The 17,417-nt window shown below is 38.8% G+C and overlaps 1 protein-coding gene across 1 annotated transcript in view; it reads left to right on the forward strand.

Annotated features, from left to right (window-relative positions):
- Kiaa0825 (KIAA0825 ortholog) overlaps positions 1 to 17,417 on the forward strand; it is a 404,739-nt gene that overhangs the window by 145,993 nt on the left and 241,329 nt on the right. The gene's annotated exons all lie outside the window — the stretch shown is intronic.

Consider the following 17,417-nt stretch of genomic DNA (forward strand, 5'->3'; position numbering starts at 1 on the left):
ATGATTCTTCCATGTCTCTGTCTCTTACCTCACATATAAATGCTGGAATTCAAGACATGTGCTACTAAGTTCTGGTTTCATGTGGGTTCTGAGGACTGAAGAAGCAAACTTCAATGCCAGGCTCCCGTGACTAGCGTTCTTACCTTGGAATGACAGCAATGTACTTTTCCACTTATGTCGTGCCTTACTTCAGCAAAGCAGGATGTTCAAGTCAGGATGCTGTGCGCCTGAGAGGTTCACAGAGTATCCTCCTCTAGGCCAGGTAAAGATTTGCTCATTGTTTCATCCATAATGAATGTGCATATTTAATATGTTGGAGAATACGGGGTGAGAACTTAGAGACTATTGTCATTATCTTTTCCTTCCATTGCTCTTTGACATCAATGGTGCTCCATTCTCAGCCTGCGTGCTTTCTCTTACACTGTGTTAGTATTGCTGTCACTATTTCCTAGGCTCTGTGGGGAAGATCTGACCGGTTAAGAGTCATGGTGTTCCTGGACTTCCTGACTGTTCCTCCTATTACTTCACTCTCACTTTACTATCTGAAGTTATTATTTTTAATAATCTCTGGTCATTATTCTTATGAAATTGCTCTAGATAACTTCATATAATGGTTTCAAAAAGCAGAATCTATTGTGTTCAGATTCTGTGAAAATTATCCTTTGTAAAGTCTTAGCTCTTATTTTTTTTTTTTTCTTTCATTCTTTCACTGCTTTTCCCAAAGGAGAGGCAGATTTTTAGTACGAAACCACCATAGGACTGCTTTACTTTGGATTTGGTTATTAAGGAACAGAAATTAAACAACCCTTAAACCCACTACCCCCTGCTGTTTTACATCTTTTTGAATTCTCTCAAAAGATTATAGTCAGTTAGCCTCATACTTCAAACACTATTTATTCTCCAAGTGTTAAATTCTTGAACCGTTATTCATGACATGAAACTGTAGCCACACGAGCAGATGAAGTAGACTTAACGTGCTGGTTCGTAAGGGTCCAACTAAGTGTGTGCTTTACGTTTCACTCAAATGTCCTTCACACACTTGTTTGCCGAGGTCATAGGGGCCTGTATGTACCTTTGTCATCTTCCTCCCAAACTTTTCAGAAGTTCCTGTGTTTCTCTTGCTAATCATGGCTATGTATGATACGCTAAAAAGATGACATTGAAGTTCGTGACAAAAGTGAGCTTGTTTCTGTGACTTTTGTTTAACTTGAAAATCTAATACATTAGAAGGTAATATATACATTCCTTCAGGGATATGGCCCCTCAGAGATTGCCTATGTTCCAGTAACTAGTCTTACACCCATGTAAATACTAAGTGGACTCAATGAGTTGCATTAAAAAAGAAAAAATGCTTGAAGTGGGCTGAGAGAAGTGTTGGTGTGAAGGAAGAGGAAGAGGGAGAATAATTAAAGGGAGGGGAATAAGGCGTGGATTTGATGAAAACACATTATATGCATGTGTGATATCTTTCAAATAATAAAAAAAGGAAATAAGAGTTGAAATATAACGATCTTACTTTTGCACTGGCCAGTGATAGATCCCCGCTTGGACAAATATTATTTACTTACCTACGTCACCTTACTAGTACACTATTTTAAAATTTCACTGTGTGTTTTTCCTTCAGATAAGGCTGGAAAGGATTCGAGCATTGCTCACACAGACAGATCACAGTGATTCTCACTTCAGTGCTGGCATCTTAGTGCTGAGGAAACCCATGAAGAAGACCCCAGGGCTATCGCAGTAAGATGGACAGAATCAAAGCAAAAAAAAAAAAAAAAAAAAAAACAGATCTCTTGACTGATAGGCTAGTTTCTCTGAAACTTTTTTCTGTTAAAGCTTGACATTTGATTATTATGAATTTGAACATGAAATATAAGGTCTGTTTTATAATTAGAAGTTCAACGTCTAATTCCTTAGAAAGAGCATGAGCAAGAGAGAAAACAAAAATGACAATATGTGAGTCCTGGGTGGGCACAAAGACACAACCACCGTTCTGCGCCAAGCCACTTGGCCTGAACTAACAGAAAGCAACCAAGTTATTGGGGATCATTACGGTTAGCAAGTACATGGTCGGGAAACGAGAGAGAGAGGCAAAATGGTTTATGTTCTAGGAAGAGAGGTAGATATGAAGAAGTGAGGGCTGGAAGGAAAGGGCCAACGTTGGTGGCTTGCTTGTCAGCTGTGGCCATTGTGATGTCTGAGTCTGGGCTGCTGCCAAGGGCCTTGTCTCGGACCATAGCAGTGGTGATCTGTATTGATGTCCATGGTCCTGTACTATCCAGGTATCTTCAGATGTCCAGAGTATGGCTGCCACCTGTGATCATGGTCTGTGTATGGGGGTTATAAGAGTCCCATGCTGCCACCTGGGATCATGGTGACATCTGGCCTAGATTGGTGCTGAGGGCAATGTCTGAATTCATGGTCTTGCTGCAGCTAGGCTCTGTGTTCACATCAATGGCTCTTGTTGCTACCATGCAGAAGTCCATAGACTAGGCCAATATCTGAAGCCATGTTGGTTTATGAGTATCTAGCTACCACAAGGGGCATATAGATCTGAAAGTCCTGTGCCACTAGACCCGAACTATAACCTAAGTCCATGTGTGGGTCTATTGCTGTACTGTAGCCAGGGTTTGTGTTGATATTCACAGCTCCTATTCCCATTGAAGGCCAAGGGTTTGCCCAGGGTATGGGCTGACACCAACAACAATGCTTCTACTGTAGCCACACAGATTTGGGTGACCTGTGATGCCAACTAGGGCCTTGATGACTTCTTGGCTTGGGATGTTGCCAAGAACCATGTTTGTGTCCATGGTCCTACAGCATCCTGCATCTGTATTGATGTCCATGGCCCATATTGCCAACAAAGGCCACACAGATGCCCAGAATCTTGGCTACTACTTGTGCCCATATTGGTATCCTAGGGCTGTGCCACTTCCCAGACATGAGTGACATGTACTGCCACTTTCAGCCATGGTAAACTATGGGCCTGCACTCCCTTTTGTTCAGGTCAGCCTGGTCTTGACCCCTTTGCCCATAACTCCACCCTCTCTACAACTAGATTCCAGGAGTTTGGCTCAGTGTTTGGCTATGGATGTCTGCTTCTGCTTCCATCTGCTACTGGATGAAGGCACTAGGATGTCATTTAAGGTAGTCAACAATCAACCTTCTGGTGCCCCTCTCAGAGTCTCATGAGGCCTGGAGACTACACACTAGGGAACTGTCCCAGCAGGCCAACCCATCCAGAGTCTGCCAGCCATGTAGAACTAGTCTTGCCTCCACACACAGGAAGAGGAGAGTCATCAGAGTATGGGACCTATTTGCACACACCAGAAGAGAACCTTGGTCCCATACCCACCAGGAGAGGGAGAGACTGGAAGAAGGGATGAGAAGATGACAGTATAAGAACACAGTCAACAACAGAAAGATGAATATGAGTATACCAGAGTCTAAGGACTGCACACCAGAAAAACCTAAACATCCCAACATATATGAAGCAGAAGACAACCACTCTAAAAATAACTTTATGAAGATGATAGAGACCCTCAAAGAGGTAATGAGAAAATCCTACAAGAAATGGAAGAAAAAACAAACAAAATTTCAAGAAATGGAGGAAAAGACCAACCAAAAATTGCAAGATGTAATTAAAACAATACAAGGTCTGAAAGCTGTAAAAGAGACAAAAAGAAAACAAACAAACAAACAAACACACATACAGTTTGAGGGAATGCTGAAAATAGAAAAGCTGGGTAAACTATCAGGAACTACAAATCCAAGAGATGGAAGAAAGATCTCAGGTATTGAAGATACACATGAAGAAACAGATTCATCAACCAAAGAAAATCTTAGATCCAACAAATCCCTAACTAAAATATCCAGGAAATATGGGACACTGTGAAAAGGCCAAACCTAAGAATAATAAGTATAGAAGAAGGTGAAGAAATCCACCACAAAGGTGCAGAAAACATATTCAACAAAATCATAGAAGAAAACTTTCCCAACTTAAAGAAAGCCATGCCAATAAAAATACAAGAAACTTATAGAACACAAATAGAGTAGACCACAAAAAAGTCCCCTCACTACATAATAATGAAAACACCAAACATAAAGAATAAAGAAAGTATATTAAGAGCAGCAACAGAAAAAGACCAAGTAACATATAAAGGCAAACCTATCAGAATAACACCTGATTTCTCCATGGAAACTCTGAAAGCCAGAAGGTACTGGATATTCTACCAACACCAGGAGTTCACAGATGTTAGCCCAGACTACTATACCTAATGACGCTTTCAATTACTATAGACGGAGAAACCAAGATATTCTATGACACAACCATATTTAAACAATACATATCCTTTAAGCCAGCTCTACAGAAAGTTCTAGAAGGAAAACTCCAACCCAAGGAAATTAGGTACATCTACAAAAACATAGGCAATAGATAATCCCACTTTACCAACAGCCAAAAGAAAAGGGGTGGGGGAGGGTCCAAACACAATATCAACAACAACAACAACAAATCTAAAACAAATAAGAATTAACAACCAATGCTCATTAATATCCCTCAATATTAATGGTCTTAACTCGCCTATAAAAAGACACATATTAACAGAATGGATACAAAGACAGAATCCACCCATCTGCTGCATATAAGAAACACCTCAACTTCAAAGACACACGTTACCTCAGAGTTAAGGGTTGGGAAAAGATTTTCTAATCAAATGGACCCAAGAAAAAGAAGGTGTAGCAATCCTAATATCTAATAAATTAGACTTTAAACTAAAATCAATCAAAAGAGATGAACAAGGTCATTTCATATTCATCACAGGAAAAGTCCATCAAGTCTCAATTCTGAACATCTATGCCCCAAATACAAAGTTATCCACATTTGTAAAAGAAACATTACTAAAACTCAAATCTCACATAAAACCTCACACACATGTAGTGGGGGACTTCAACACCCGACTCTCACTGCTAGACAGGACCACAGACAGAAACTTAACAAAGAAAGAAAGTAACTAACAGAAGATATGACCCATTTGGGTTTAACAGGCATCGATAGAACATTCCATCCAAACGCAAAAGAATATACCTTCTTCTCAGCACCACATGAAACCCTCCCTAAAGTTGACCACATACTTAGCAAAATTACAAACCTCAAAAGATAGAAAAAAATGGAAATAATACCCTGTATCTTATCAGACCATCATGATTTAAAGTTAGAATTGAATAACAACACAAATCCTACAAACTCATGGAACCTGAACATTGCACAATTGCACCATTCCTGGGTCAAGGATGAAATAAAGAAATAAAGACTTACTATATTTCAATGAAAATGAAGACACAACATACAGAAACTTATGGGACACTTTGAAAGCAGTACTAAGAGCAAAGTCCAGTGCCCACATGAAGAAACTGGAGAATAGCCATACTAGAGAATTGACAGCAAAACTGAAAGCTCTGGAAGAAAAAGAAGCAAACACACTCCAGAGGAGTAAATGATAGGAAATAATCAAATTGAGGGCTGAAATAAAGTAGAAACTGGGAAAATAATACAATCAATATAACAGAGAGTTGGTTCCTCCAGAAAATCAACAAGATAGACAAGCCTTTATCCAAACTAACCAAAAGGCAAACAGAAAACATGCCAATTAACAAGATCAGAAATGAAAAGGGGGACATAACAATGGAAACTAAGGAAATCTAGAGAATCTTCAGGTCATATTTTGAAAACCTGTAAATTTGAAAAGGAAATGGACAATTTTCTGGACAGAAATCACTTACCAAAATTAAATCAAGAACAGATTAGCAATTAAATAGACCTATAACACCTAAGCAGTCATCAAACTGCTGATGCTGACTTGCAGAAGACTGCAGGTAGACCCATATCTATCGCCATTCACAAAATAGATTAAAGACCTCAATATAAACCCAGCCACGCTGAACCTCTTAGAAGAGAAAGTGGGAGGTACCCTTGAATGAATTGGTACAGGAGACCACTTCCTGAACATAACACCAATAGCACTGAGATCAACAATTAATAAATGGGACCTCCTGAAACTGAGAAGATTCTATAAGGCAAAGGACACAGTCAACAAGACAAAATGGCAACCCATAGAATAAGAAAAGATCTTCACCAACCCCACATGTGACACAGGGCTTATCTCCAAAATATGCAAAGAACTCAAGAAGCTAGTTACCAAAACACCAAACAATCCAATTAAAAAGTAGGGTACAGAACTAAGTAGAGAATTCTTAATAATGAATCTAAAATGGCTGAAAGATACTTAAGAAAGTGCTCAACATCAGTAGCCATCAGGGAAACACAAATCAAAACAACTCTGAGATACCATCTTACTACTATCAGTATGGCTAAAATCAAAAACACCAATGACATTTATACTGGAGAGGATGGAGAGAAAGGGGAACAGTTCTATACTGCTGGTGGGAGTGCAAACCTGTACAGACACTTTGGAAATCAGTATGGTTTTTCCTCAGGAAAATGGGAATCAGTCTACCACAACATCCAGCAATTCCACTCTTAGGCATATACCCAAAAGATACAGATTCATACAACAAGGACGTCTGTTCAATTATGTTCATAACAGTATTATTTGTAGTAGCCAGAACCTGGAAGCAACATAAATTCCCCTCAACAAAGAATGGCTGGAGAAAACGTGGAGATCTTGTCTCTTTCCCCTTTTCTGGATGTTTATGTATGTCTTTCTTAGGGTCCTCCTTGCTTCATAGCTTCTCTGAGGTTGTGAGTTGTAGGCTGGTTATCCTTTGGTCTATATCTAATATCTACTTCTGAGTGAGTACATATCATGTTTTTCTTTGTGGGTCTGAGTTACCTTACTTAATATGGTTTCTTCTAGTTCTATCCATTTGACTGTGAATATCAAGATTTCATTGGTTTTGTTTTTCCCTGCTGAGTAATAAGTACTCTATTGTATAATTGTATCTCATTTTCTTTATCCATTCATCAGTTGAGGTGCATCTAGGTTGCTTCTAGGTTCTGGCTATTACAAATAATGAAAAATCGGAATCAGTCTACCTCAAGATCCAGCAATTCCACTCTCTGGCATATACCCAATTGATGAACATTCATGCTACAAGGACTACTGTTCAATTATATTCATAGCAGCATTATTTGCAATAACCTTGGCATTTTCTGATTGGTTCAGAGGGGATGCTTCCTGGGTCAATTGCCCCTGGAGTTAAGTAGCCATTTGGAAATTTCCTTTAGAGCATATGGTGACCTATTGGGACATCAGGTGACCATGATGAGATGTCCCTCAATGTCAGGTTGATTCAGCAGGATGTGGGGGCCCTGGAGCAACTTTTAGCTATTTGTGGTTTTTTTTCAGGAACTGGGTTCAGGGTCCAGCCAGCAGCTTCTCCAGATGGTGTACAACCTAAAATAGAGTTACTCTTGCCTTCTGGTGCCTGGCCTCTCACTGCCTACTACATTGGATGAGATAGCCTGGCCAGTGTTGGTGAGGAAGAGTGAGAGCTTGCCGGCTGACCAACCCAGGTACCACCCAGGCCCAGAACCAGGGCTGAGTTAGCCCACTCCACCATCTATCTCATCTGTGAATGGTTGAAACAAGTGAAAGGGCTGGACATGTAGATCCAAAGATACAGTATCTCCAAGACACAGGACAACAACAGGATATCTGAGAGGAGACCTAGTCAGAACGTAGTATTGATAATGTAGCATAAACCAGAGGGCTTGAACTAGACCAGTGACTCTTTGCAATGAACAGTTGCAAGTAAAGTTGTATGTACTAAAGAGTAGACTATGTAACTCAATGGATTGTATATAAGCATGTGTATATATGAATGGAAATTATGGTTGATAAAGTAAAGGTATGCTTAATTGTTTGAGGAACTGCCATTGCTATAACATCATCCAAAGTAACTACCTCATTTTATATTCCCACAAGCAGGGTGTGAGGTTCTCATATCTTCGCATCCCTGACAACTCATCATTACCTACTGAGCCATTGTACTGATACTTTTAATTAAAATTTGTAGTTCTGGTACTCAAACCAAGAGGGCAGGGTATGTGAGGCAGGCATGTGAGGTAGAATTATAGCTACATTATTAAAATTATAATAGATTATAGCTTGTTGAGCTATAACACCAGGCTTATTGGACTTTTGATTTTCATTTCTCCAAACATTAATAAGAGATCTTAAACAAAACAATTAAAAACATATAAGTTGTTCTGAGCTATAAAGAGATTAAGACAGTTAGCTAAAGTCTTACCCAGTAAGCTGCAAAGCTAAAATGAAACTTATTTTTTTGGAGTTGGTGCATATTTTTCATGGGTTGTGAGTCCAGAAAGTCAGTCTGTTCTAGAGTGGGAAGGGAAGGTTCATGGGAACAAGAGACAAAATCTGGAATGTACCAAATGAATGAGTCAAAAATGAAGGTACCAACTCCTATCATGGTTTGGGAAATCAGTGTGCAAGCCATGGAGTACATTATAAATGTAAACAAGCTAACTGTCATGTTTTAAGTGGGAGGTTGTAAATGCATTAACATAGAAAGAACATCATGAGTAAATATAGGAAACATTTCTGTTATCTAAAATGTCTAGAACCTGCAATGTTTTAGATTTTATTCTTTAGATCTCATAATATGTCTGTGTATTTAATAAAATATCTCAGATAGGACCCAAATGCAAATACAAAAATCATTTATGTTTTATAAGCATCCTGTGCAAATATTTTTAAAATTTATTCATTTATTATATTTACAGCATTTTGTCTGCATGTCAGAAGAGGGCACCAAATCTCATTATAGATGGTTGTGAGCCACCAGGCAGTTGCTGGGAATTGAATTCAGGACCTTCGGAAGAGAAGTCAGTGCTCTTCACCTCTGAGCCATCTCTCCAGCCCCCACCTCCACCCCAATGCACAAGTTTAATGCATTTTCATGCAATAGTTTTAGTGTAACTCCATTTGAACTATGTGACTCATCACACAAAATCAAATGCAGAAATTTCCACCTGTGGAATCATGGGCCATTTCAGAGTTTGAATTTTTGTATTGGGAATGCTTAAGCTGTACCAAGTTGTATAATCTAAAATATTCTCTCCTAAAGGCAAATATTTTGGGTCAATGAGATGGCTTAGAGGTAAAAGTAATTGTCTGCTGAGCCTGAGTGTTATCTGTGGGTCCCATACATTGGAATAAGAGAGCTAGCTACTCTTGCAAATTGTTTAGTGACGTCTACATGTATACAATAGTATGTGTGCACATATGCACCTTCCCTCCACGCCTCCATCCTCAAAACAGTAAATAAATGCTATTTTTAAAAATTAAAGGCAATTTCTTTGGTTATATTAGAAATCATATGGGGAAAATCACAACACTTGAGAGAGGGGACTCCTTTGTTTTCCCTATAAAACATGAAGGTTTTCAGATGCTAAGTTTTAGCCCACTCATCAGTGCCTGGAAGTCACAGATGAGGAAAGCTAAATGGCCAACACAAGTCCTGAAGTACAGTTAATGTTCCTCTGGTGACAGTGCTGACAGCAAAGACAGCTTCACCCTAGAAACCTGTGTTGTTTGTTTGTTTGATTAGGAGACAAGGTTTCTCTCTGTGGTCCTGGTCCTGGAAGTCACTCTATAGACTTGGCTAGCTTCTAACTCAAGAGATTCTCCTGTCTCTGCCTCCTAAGTGTAGGGATTGAATGTATGCACTACCATGAATGGCTGGTACTCTAGAAACTTCACCAAGGTTTCCCATGGTCATTAGAGAAAAAGCCAACTAGTTGTTTAATTGGCTAAATATCAATTAAATATGAACGTAAAACAAACCTTGGGCCAGCAATATCTCATTTAGTAAAGTAAAAAGGTGTTGATGCCAAGCCTGATGACCTGAGTTCCAGCCCTGGAACACAGAAGGTGGAAGAGAAAACCGACTTCTGTCAGTCTGTCAGTTGTCTTCTGACCTATACACATTTACGTGTGTGTGTGTGTGTGTGTGTGTGTGTGTGTGTGTGCGCGCGCGCGTGTGTGTGCACGCGTGCACATGCACGCGCAACACGCACACACACACAATGCATACACTTACACACATGCACACATGCAGGTGAAATTTCAAAATTTTAATTAAAACAAACCAAAATCTTTGTTGTTGCAAGCATTTGTTGCATAAATTTAAATGAACCAAAAAGGTTTATTGCATGAATGTCATTATTTCTAGACTGAGGTCAGGGTGAGGGGGACTAGAAAGAGAAATATGGTATGCCCTCCTTATTTAAAAGGTTGATATACCTGTTATTATGGATTTTGAAAATTATCTTTGAACTGGATGTAGTGGCATAAGCTTATAATCTTAGCATTTTGGAAGTGGAGGCAGGTTGATCATGAGTTCAACTTCACAGCAAGTCTGAGGATGGCGTAAGGCACATGAGACTGTCATCAAAATTAGTTTTGATTTTACATATGTCATATTATCAAACTGTTATATATATATACACAAATAAATGAATACATAAAAAAGAAAGAAAATACTCATTTTAAAAGATTATGGTAGAACATGCTAGATTCCTAATGCCAATATCTGAACAGCAACTTGTTTTTATAAGAAGTATGCTTTGTGACAGTTTCTGAATCAAATACCCTATAGTAGAACAAATGAAACTGTCATCCGAGCATCGTCTTAAGACGAGGCCAGAACTGGTTTGTAAATGAGGAAACTATTGTCAAAAATGCCTTGAAACTATGTACCCAATAACCACTGCTCAGTTGGCTTCTCTGCATCATCCGTCTTTGTTTTTGGAATCTCTTTGCTTAACTCTCACAGCTGTTGGGAAGCTCTCAGGGAATTAACAGAATTTCCAGATTTAACTTGAGAAGTGATGCTACATCTTTTTTTTTTTTTCCTCATCTTTCTCAGCCACACAAATCCTCTGTAAGAGCTTCGTAGAATGCACACATAACTTAATGCTTTCTTGTTACTAAAGTTGGTTTGCCTGTCTTTTATATTTTTGGTTGTGAACCAAGACTTTAACAGCTGAGCCATCTCTCCAGCCCTGGCCTGTCTTTTTATCCTAGTGATTTTCTTCTTTACCCTATGAGAAGATGAAGCCTAGTGCTCTATTATAGTATTCAGAAATTTAAGGCCATCTCTGTTCTACATTACTCATTTATCTAAGCCTCGTGTTTGCACAATTGTGGCGTGTCTCTAGTGGAACTGTATCTTTAGAAAACATTAAATGTCTCTTGTGTGAGCTAGTGATATAATCTAAGGAGCTTGATCAGATTTGTTTTTTTTCTGCCAGTTAAAGAATTAAAGGACATGAAAAATCTGAAATGTTCCAGGTAGTAGCAGAGAACTCTCAAGACAGAACCAGCAGAGTTGAAGAAAGTCAGGAAACACACACATGCAGCAGACACACTAAAACCTTCCACAAAGCATAGGGGGTGCTCGTGAAGCTGAAACTCTAGTCTCTTCTTAGAGACTGGGGTTTAAATGAGTTCTACATGGCTAATAAAGGGTTTCTCGGCTGAAGAAGTCTAGGGTGGTGGATTGGCCTGGAACTGTGATGTGACATGTCCTGATCCAGTCTTGAACTCCTCAAGTGGGTCCATCAGCAAAGGTTGAGGAAGTCAGGAGGTTGAGGAAGAAGCTATACATCTTGGAGATTTTCCACCTTTGCTACCCAGCCATGGTCCCTCTCCCTATCTATCTGCCTACCAGAAAGTCTATCCCATGCCCAATCTCTCACTTTTATGTGTGCATGGGGGAATGTATGTATGTATGCATGTATGTATTTATGTATGTATCCTTTTATACAGACATGCACACATGTGCAGAGGCCAGACATGTATGTCCAATGCCAACGTTTATCACTCCCGGATTATCCCTGATAGGAGGTCTAATAGTGAATCTAGAACTCACTACTTTCTTGACAAGGTGACCAGCAAACTCTAGTGATGGTCCTGTTTGCCCAGGACAAAGTTAAAGGCACACATAGCTACTTCCTGACTTTGTTTGTACATGGATTCTGGGGTTCTGAATTCAGGACCTCATGATTTTACAACCAGCATTATTACCCACTATCTTCCCCTGTCCCAAAGACAAAGAAATCTACCCATTTTAGGTGAAAAGTTTAGAGATTTAGAACAATGTAGAAACTGTCAAACACTGCAATAGAGATACCATGCTCAAGTCCTTTCACACATATATTTATTTTCAGTAATTATCTCTGAGTGACACTTAGTCAAACCTGGAAGATGACACTATTGTCTTTGTATCACTTCTGACAATTTCAGGGTCTTGCACAAGTTGAAATCCGCATACTTTTGTACCTCATTTCTTTTAGTTATATTATGCTCTGTTGACTGTTTATTTCTACTCATTGCTGATAAGTTTTCCCTGAGTATTTACTAGTGCTGTCTGTTTTACCCTGTGTCATGAGCCTGGATGGATACCTGCTTTGTTTCCAGTTTGGTGCTACCATGAATAAAACTTAAGTGAGCATGTTTCATTTCACTTCGGCAACTGCTCAGAAGTGGAAATGGTGGATTGTATGATAAAGCCAATGTTTAACAGCCTGAAAATATTGCTAACTTACTTTAGAGGAATCAGATTTTCACATTCCTAAAGATGTATAACAATTACATTCACGTCAATGTCAGTACTAGAATTACCTATTGTTTTAAATTTTAGTCATATTAAGGAATATGTACTATTATATAGTATCATGTAATTTAATCTACATTTACATTATTACTAATGATATGTAATAGTTTTTGTTATTAAGGGACATTCAAAATTATTTTTCTGAAATAATTTTGTCTGTTTACTTCATTAAGTTGTTTTGTTGGGTTGTTTTAAAGAACACTTTATACATCCTGTCTATTAGTTATTTGTCAGACATTTGTTTTGATATTTTTCTAATATATATATATATATTAGAAATCATATATATATATGTTTTATATATATATATATGCTTATTTTTTTAAATTTCCCCTCCTCTTTTTCTCTATTATTTATTATTTATTTTTGTTAGACTATAAGTGTAAGGATTCAGGCATTATGCTGGCCTGCCCCTGTCAACTGGCAGAATGCACTCAGGCAGTACTCTGGTCAGCACAGGGTTCCATGAGTACTAGTCTGCAGGCAGGTGTAAAGGACCCCTTTAAAAGTCAGACCCCTGCCCACTAATACTCTCTTTTGGTTTCCCATAGAATGACTGTTTATATCAAAGCTTTTTACCTAAAAACACATTCAAATGTACTGTGCATTGCTGTTATATAGCTAAATTAGGTTCTTGAGTACATAGAATATCTTTCTTGAAGGTAGCATAAAAACTTCTATTTACTTTTGTTCTTATTCTTTGAAATTATAGAAAATTTCTTTTTTTTCATGTATAGAATTTTAACTGGTTTGTGCCAAGGTATGAACTCAGTTTCTTCTTATATTTTTATTGTGAAATTGAAATTGAAAACATATATTTTTAAATGCAAATATCATAAATATTTAAAATGTTAACACAGTCATATCTGTGAAGAACAAAGAACATTTGTAGAATTTTAATTGACTTGTACTAACTCAATTTCTTCTTGAATTTTTTTATTTATTTATTTTATATAACCAAGTCCATTTAAATGAAAACAAACATTTATAGACAATATTTGGGAATGTGGTCGTCGTTCTTTCCAAACTGCTTCCTGCTGGTAAGGGGCGCTGTCATGGGGGATTCGAAGAAGATGCAGAAATCCTGGCTGTAGTCTGTAAGGCTGCTTTGTCCAGCTGTTTTGAATGTAGGATTACCTGGCACTCTATTTCAGGTGGTCTGGCTTGATCAAACCACATTAGTCTGGAAGGAATCCACATCTTTTCATTTTCTGTGGAAACAAAAATAGAAATCCTTTTCCCCAGTAACTTGTCCTTGAACTTAAATTTTGGGGTCAAAGCACTTTTTTTATTTAATTTATTATTTTACATAGCGATCCCAGTTCCCTCCCTCCCTCCCTTCTTCCCTCCCACCTTCCTTCCCTCCCTTTTACCCTCTCTGCCCTCTCACATGCACTCTAACCACCCTCCCCTCCCATCCCCCCACTCCAATTCCATATGTAGGGGAATGCCATCCAGTTGGGGTCATGTAGATCTGACAGGTCATGTGAAGTAGGGACTAGGGCTTCTCTCCTGTCTCTAGGTTAAGGCAGTTATCCCTCCATGGGAGATGTGTTCACAAGGTCCTTTTGTGCACCAGGGATACATCCTGGTTCCACTGTCTGAGGTCCCTTACACTTCTCAGTCCTTGTGGGCGAGACCCATATTCAGGGGGGCCTGAGTCAGTCTCATGCTGGCTTCCCAGCTATCAGTCTAGTGGCCCCTTAGCTCCTCCTCTTGTTCAGGCAAGCTGTCTCTATGTGTTTCTGCTGCATGGTCTTGTCCTCTCCATCTGCATCTGGGTTCTAGTTCGACTCAGTGTTTATGTATGGGTGTTTGCTCCTGTTTCCATCAGGCATTATTTGAGGGCTCCATGCATAAGTTAGTTGTTGATCTCACTCTCTTGGAAGGACATTTATGGTAGCCTTTCCACGGAGGCTCAGATTGTTAGTTGGCAGCAGTCTTGTAGTTCTCTAGACCTTTCTTTGTGCTCAATTTTATCTTCAAACCAATATTGGCTCCCTCTTTTATGTTCTCTCTCTCTCTCTCTCTCTCTCTCTCTCTCTCTCTCCTGACTTCTATTCCTAACTGGGCTCAATCTTCCTGGTCGCACATGTTTTTCTTTCCTCCCCCTTATTTTCTCCTACTTCTCTCTCCATTCGTTGCCCCCCCACTTCCCCTGTGCTCTGGGGGACTTGTGCCTTCCCTGTTCTGTGAGGGACTTTATATGAATCTCTTAGAATACACCTTGTATCCTAGTTCCTCTGGTGGTGTGAATTATAGGCTGGTGATCCTGTGCTCTAGGTCTAAAATCCATATATGAGCGAGTACATACTATGTTCCTTTTTGTGACTGGGTTACCTCATTCAGGGTGGTTTCTTCAAGAGCCATCCACTTGCCTGCGAATTTCAAGATACCATCATTTTTTTCTGCAGAGTAGTATTCCATTGTGTAGATGTGCCACATCTTCATTAACCATTCTTCAATTGAGGGGTATCTAGGTTGCTTCCAGGTTCTTGCTATTACAAATAGTGCTGCTATGAACATAGTTGAACAGATGTTTTTGTTGCATGGATGTGGATCATTTGGGTATATGCCTAAGAGGGGGATTTCTGGGTCCTGTGGTAAACTAATTCCCATTTTCCTGAGGAACCGCCATACTGATCTCCAAAATGGCTGTATGAGTTTGCACTCCCACCAGCAGTGGAGGAGTGTTCCCCTTTTTCCACATCCTCTCCAGCATGAGTCATCACTGGTGTTTCTAATTTTAGCCATTCTGGAAGGAGTAAGATGTTATCTCAAAGTTGTTTTGATTTGCATTTCCCTGATAGCTAAGGATGTGGAGCACTTTCTTAAGTGTCTTTCAGCCTTTTTGATTTCCTCTATTGAGAATTCTTTCTTCAGTTCTATACCCCATTTTTTAATGGGGTTAAGTTGGTGTTTTGTTGACTAGTTTCTTGAGTTCTTTGTATATTTTGGAGATCAGTAGTGAAAATATTTTCCCAGTCTGTGGGCTGCCGTTTGGTCTTGTCCACTGTGTCCTTTGCCTTACAGAAGCTTCTAAGTTTGAAGAGGTCCCATTTATTAATTGTTTCTCTCAGTGTCTATGCCCCTGGAGTTATGTTCAGGAAGCGGTCTCCTATACCAATTTGTTCAAGGGTACCTCCTACTTTCTCTTCGAAGAGGTTCAATGTGGCTGGATTGATGTTGAGGTCTTTGATCCATTTGGACTTGAGTTCTGTGCATGGCGACAGACATGGGTCTATCTGCAGCCTTCTACACACCCTCATCCAATTGTGCCAGCACCATTTGTTGAAGATGGTGTCCTTGCCCCATTGTATAATTTTAGCTGTTTTTTCGAAAATCAGGTGTTCATAGGTGTGTGGGTTAATATCAGGATTTTCAATTTGATTCCATTGGTCTACCTGCCTATTTTTTATGCCAATACCAGGCTGTTTTCAGAACTATAGCTCTGTAGTAGAGCTTAAAGTCAGGAATGGTGATGCCTCCTGAAGTTCTTTTATTGTAGAGGGTTGTTTTGGCTATTCTGAATCTATTGTTTTTTCATATAAAGTTGATTATTATCCTTTCAAGGCCAGTGAAAAATTGTGGTGGGATTTTAATGGGGATTGCATTGAATCTGTAGATTGCTTTTGGCAAGATTGCCATTTTTACTATGTTTATCCTACCTATCCAAGGGCATGGGAGATCTTTCCATTTTCTGGTATCTTCTTTAATTTCTTTTTTTTTTTTTAGAGCCACAAAGTTCTTATTATATAGGTCTTTTACTTGTTTGGTAAGCGTTACACCAAGATACTTTATGTTGCTTGTGGCTATTGTAAAGGGTGATGTTTCTCTGATTTCTTTCTCTGTCTCGTCTGAAAAAAGTAGGGCTACTGATTTTTTTGAGTTTATCTTGTAGTAATCAAGTTACCTTTTTTTGTATGCTCTATCAGATCTGAAATGAAAAAATTTTAAGATTATTCCTACAAATATTGATAATCATGTATTATTTCTTACCATGGTGGTTTAACAATAAGCGGTTATTAAACAAACTAGTCATTTGAAAAATATTTTCTAGGAATTTCATGGGGAAAGAGGAGAAATGTTTTCCTTATTTATTTGAATAATAGCCTTCATATTTAGTACTCCTATTAATAATCAAAGAATCAAACAAGGTAGATATTTTGTCATATAAGTCCTATATACCCATGGTGGGTAATTACATTTAATTAAAAAGAAGGCAGGAGCTGTGCATTAGTGGCATACATCTTTAATCCCAGCACTCAGGAGGCAGAAGCAGCCAGATCTCTGTGAGTTTGAGGCCAGCTTGATCTACAGAGTGAGTTCCAGGAGAGGCTCCAAAACAATATGAGGAGGAGAAGATAGGAAGGCCGGCTATAAGGATGGAAAGGAGAGAAAGGGAAGAAGCATTACTTGAAACCCCATCATCAACAACTACCATTAACATTACACAGCTCATCTTCTTCCTAGTTTATGTGTGCATACATTCGTATTTTTAAATAAAAAGGGGGTACCTTACTCTTTGCTAACCTGCTTTTATTTTCAGACTGTGTACCACTAGGCTATATTGTGTAGATGAATATATCAAAGCTAAATGGACATTTAGATGGTTTCTCGTATTTTTAAGGTTCTTTACAGTCTCAGTTTCTTAGGATTTAGTTTCACAGAAAGAATATAAGGCAATATTTAAGTAAAATGTTAAAGCTTTGCTGATATTGGTTGTAGTGATGTTTATTTTGAGTGCTGGGGGT

Source organism: Phodopus roborovskii, unplaced genomic scaffold (assembly GCF_943737965.1).
Source record: "Phodopus roborovskii unplaced genomic scaffold, PHOROB, whole genome shotgun sequence".
Taxonomy (NCBI): domain Eukaryota; kingdom Metazoa; phylum Chordata; class Mammalia; order Rodentia; family Cricetidae; genus Phodopus; species Phodopus roborovskii.